This window comes from Lemur catta, chromosome 3 (assembly GCF_020740605.2).
Source record: "Lemur catta isolate mLemCat1 chromosome 3, mLemCat1.pri, whole genome shotgun sequence".
NCBI lineage: Eukaryota > Metazoa > Chordata > Mammalia > Primates > Lemuridae > Lemur > Lemur catta.
The window spans coordinates 55,540,653-55,545,386 of record NC_059130.1 but is presented as its reverse complement, the minus strand read 5'-3'; the positions used below and the strand labels follow the sequence as shown (position 1 = coordinate 55,545,386).

The following is a 4,734-nucleotide window of genomic DNA, read 5'->3' as shown; positions in this document are numbered from 1 at the left end:
TACATTTTAATAAAGGAAATAAAATGCTTGAATAAATGGAGAAACATTCTCTGTTCCTATCTGCAAAAAATATTGTCTGTATGTCAATTATCTTAAGATGAATTTATGAATTAATTACCATTCCAATTGTTATTTAGAATTAGTATTGGCTATGAGGAAAAGTTAAAAAAAAAAACCAATGGCATAAGGAAGATTGAAGTGTCTTTCTCTTATATATAAGTTCAGGTAGACGATTCAGAGGTAGTGGCACCCTTCAAGGTATCAGAGACTATCTTGTTGCTCTGCCATCTTCAAAACCTCAGATCTCTAATCCTGTCTATATTCTAATCCTGTCTATATTCTAGCCAGTGGAGAGGGAGAAGAGGAAGTCACACACCTCCACTTTAAGAACTGTTGTCAGAAATTGTACCTACTTTTCTACATTAATCTCATTACTTAAAAGAGGCACATGAACAAATACATGCCAGGAAGGCTAGGAATTGTGTTTGTTCTATATAGCCATGTTCCTACCTGAAAAAGCAGGGGTTCTATTATACACAAAGGGGAGAATGGGTATTAGGGTACTACTAGCAGTATATACCACTTAAGCTGATTCAGAAATTCATATGCAAAGTAAGTAACCAAGAAAAATGAAAAATGAGGAAAGTTCGGCTTACATTTCTAACTAGAAACAACAGAACTACAATAAGTGCTTGCTTCGGCAGCACATAATGCTAAAATTGGAACGATACAGAGAAAATTAGCATGGTCCTTGTGCATGGATGACACATAAATTTGTGTTCCATATTTTAAAAAATCCAAAAAACAAAACTACAATAAGTAAATCAAAGATAAATGAAACAAAGAAACAGGCTCATGTAATATGTAAATATATAATGTATATTAAAATCATGGATAAAAGATAAAGTAGCCTATGAATGATTTAGAGACAGAATTGGGAGACATGCCTATATCACACTATATACAAACACAAATTTCAAGTGGATTAAAGAGATACAGGTTAAAAAACTACATAAGTACTAAAACAAAATGTAAGAAAATGATTTAGAATTTTGAGGTCTTTCTAAGCAAGGAAAAAAACCTCAGAAATCATAAGGAAAAAAGTTTGACAAATTTGGTAAATGAAAGAAAAAAGCTATGGGTGAAAGGCACCATAAACAAAATTGAAAGAAGAGTAATAGAAGGGGAGAATATTTGCGATGTGTCTAAGAGACAGAAGAGTAAATTAAGTCAACAGAGAGCTCCAATTTATTGACTATCACATGGCTAAATCTTCAAAGATTTATAATTGCCACTGTTGGTGAGGAAAACAAGCCCTTTCCAAGATGGTCAATGACTGCATAAATTGCTTCACCAAATCTAGAGAGCAATTTGGAAGCATCCAGCAAAATTTAAAATGCACATACCTTTTAACCCAGCAATCTCACCTATAAATAGCTATGTATTTACCTAAAATCAAATGCCTGAAATGCACATAAATGAAAAGATACCTATTTCATCTAATCTAAAATGTATTGAGGCTAATGCTTTTTTACTCTTACAGGAAAATGTCAAAAAAAAAAAAAAAAGATTTTTACACAACAAATACCACCTGGCTGACAGTGGTGGTAACATGCCATCAGTTGTAAAATGCATCCAAGAACCAGAAATGGTAAAATGTGGGGGAAAAAATTTGTCTTAAGAATTGCTGAAATAGGTGTATCTGTAAGAATGGTCTTTGCAGCATTATTTGTAATGAGAAATTGGAAACAATCTACATATTCAGCAATAAAGAGAACAATTAAATTATGGTACAGGCATCACAATTAAATATTCTAAGCCATTAGAAAGAATGAGGGAGATCTATATGTTTTGACTTAGAAAAATCTCTAAGATGTATTAAGAAGGAAAAAAACAAGTTACAGTATATTAATAATATACAGTATATATTAGAGTTTCACTTAGAAAAAAAAGTGGGGACTTCTTTTTTACTCTATCGATTTCTGTTTTTTATTTTTAAAACAAGGGTATAATGATGTGTTACGATGTAAATGTTAAATCTGTAAAATACAGAGAAGTATAAAGAATAAAAAATACCTCGAATCCAACCACCCAGATAATAGCACTAACAGTTTTTTATACTTCCTTATGATCCTTTTTTTTTTTTTTTTTTTGCAACAAGGTAAATGTTGATACTATTCCTTGAGGTAAGAGAAACAGGAAGAAGAACAGGTTTAGGTGAGGAAGATGATAAATCAATTTTGGCTCATGTTAAATTGGCATTGCCTGTGGGATACGGAAATGGTGTTACCAAGTAAGCAACTGGATATATGGGTATGGTGCTTACGGGAGCTCACGATCAACTTATAGTACTAATGCTTTCTCTTTCAAGTAATGACTTTTAATATTCATGTGACTGACACAAATAAAATGTAATTTCTGCGACAACATGTTGTAACACCGCTTATTAGCCCTGGGATTCAACAGATCTTCCTTATCTGCTGCTCCCCATGGCCTACCCCAACTATACCATTTTCTAGTTCTGTCTGTATTGGGAAAAACATTTAAATTGAGAAAAAAGCCTCAGTTTTCTCATTTACAAAATGAAGATAATGGGCTGGGTGCAGTAGCGCACACCTGTAATCCTAGCACTCTGGGAGGTCGAAGTGGGAGGATTGCTTGAGGCCAGGAATTTGAGACCAGCCTGAGCAAGAGTGAGACCGCATCTCTACTAAAAATAGAAAAAACTAGCCAGGCTTGATGGCGCATGCCTGTAGTCCCAGCTACTCGGGAGGCTGAGGCAGGAGGATCACTTGAGCCCAGGAGTTTGAGGTTGAAGTGAGCCACGATAATGCCACTGCACTCTAGCTGGGGTGACAGACTGAAACTCTGTCTGATAAAATAATAATAATAATAACAAAAAAGAAGATAATGGTACCTTACTTGCAAGATTGATACATAGATTAAATGAATGCCCCCAGCTCTGTCTGGGGTGCTTAGTTGTCCTTTCAACATTTTAGTTTTCCTACTGTTACCTAAAAATCAGAGCTTACTTATTTATTTTTAATTAGAGATAAAAGAGAAAAAGAATTATTGGCTTGGTAAATCCTTATATAAAGCTAATACAGAAATGTAAGCTTTTTTTTCAAATTCATTTTGACCTAGTTTTAACCTTTCCTAACATGTTTTGAAGATTATATTACATGTACTCATTTCTCTTTAAGGTTTGCACAGAACTTTGGTCAAAATTAACAAAACCATGACCTAATAATTTGACATAAATGAGGGGAAATAATTTATGAATTTCTCATATAACAGTAATAGTTATTCTCAATAATTTTATTTCCTTTGGCATCAATAGTCCTCAACTGACAGGGATATTAATAATCTGCTAATATTAGAGCTCTAAACTTGGAGTAAAGCGCTCTACTCCACTGGGATTTGAATTGCTTGTCAGTGCTGAGGTCACTATCACTGTTAAATGACAGATGTTTTCCTGGAAATCCCTTGTATCCTTTCTGGTGATATGAAGTTCAGTACCTGCAACAACAGGGTGGTGTTCTTTAATAACTGTTAAATTTATTCTTTAGAGATTTTACAAAGATGTCCTATTGCTCCTGGAGGACTCCCTTGACACCCAACTCTGCATTTTATTTTTGCATAATGCCTACAATTTAGAGCCGCCAGGCTCCTTGTTGTATAGCTTCTGTATCCTTGGTTCAGTATAACCAAAATACTCATAAATCTCCTTTTCTTCTACTAGCTTTCTGCAGCAGCTGGGGTATGACAGTGATGTCCCTGATCTATAATTCTAGACAGCCCTAGGGTGAACAGATAGACCAATCCAAAGCCACTACGTCGGATAAAGTGATGTTGTTTGCACAGCTTAGTGTCCTCAAGAGGTAGTCATGTAATACTCCCAATTTGTATTCTGCATAAAACTCCTTTTACAAGTTATAAACTTCCTATAGGGAGCAAATGTATCCAGCTAAAGGATGCTGAACATATGACTATGTAATATAATTTTAAACTCAAAATGAATGGGCTAAGTCTTTTCCATTCTAGAAGCAGAAAGCTATAAAAATAACCCTCACAATTTCTTATTTAAGAAAGACATTCTTCAGTTTGGAATTCTAATCGAGTAATGTTTTCATGAGACCCTGGGTTTGATATGTAATGTTATAAATATGATTGATTAATATAAATATTTAAGTTGTACATATCCTGAGACTTAAGTACTTTATTCAGTCATCACAAAAATTTAATTGATTGTGTTATTCTTTGTACTTTATTGATTTACATTCAAGGCAGCTAATTAACACATTGACTACCACACTAGAAAAAAATTTTCCTTGGGGCCACAGTGTTTTATTATGAAAATAGAATAAAAATTTCAAAAATAAAATGATCCTTTCTAATTTAATGAAAAATTTGTTATATTTATTGTTTTCTGTGTGTGAGTTATATGCAACCTGAAAAATAGTTCACACGGCTCCCAAGGTAAAGAGATGTGAGAGTTACATATGCTTCACGAGGCCCTGGGCTCAAAACTAGCGTGAGTTAAATATAACTCACATGGCAGTTAATGTGTGAAATGATTTCTGTGATCACGTTATTTGCATATGAGAAACCTTGACTAAATGATCTATTTGTGTTTTTATTTGCATGGTACTTCCTAATTCTTTTCTCATTCTAGATCAGGGGCTCTTAGTCTTGGCATTATCGACATTTTACACCAGATAATTCTTTGTTGTG

The 4,734-nt window shown here is 33.8% G+C and overlaps 1 non-coding gene across 1 annotated transcript; it reads left to right on the top strand.

The window, feature by feature from the left end:
* Positions 1-688: 688 nt before the first annotated feature.
* On the top strand, positions 689-791 carry LOC123636185. The gene has a single exon (XR_006734390.1). It is a non-coding gene; the product is annotated as a U6 spliceosomal RNA (small nuclear RNA).
* The last annotated feature ends 3,943 nt before the right edge of the window (positions 792-4,734 follow it).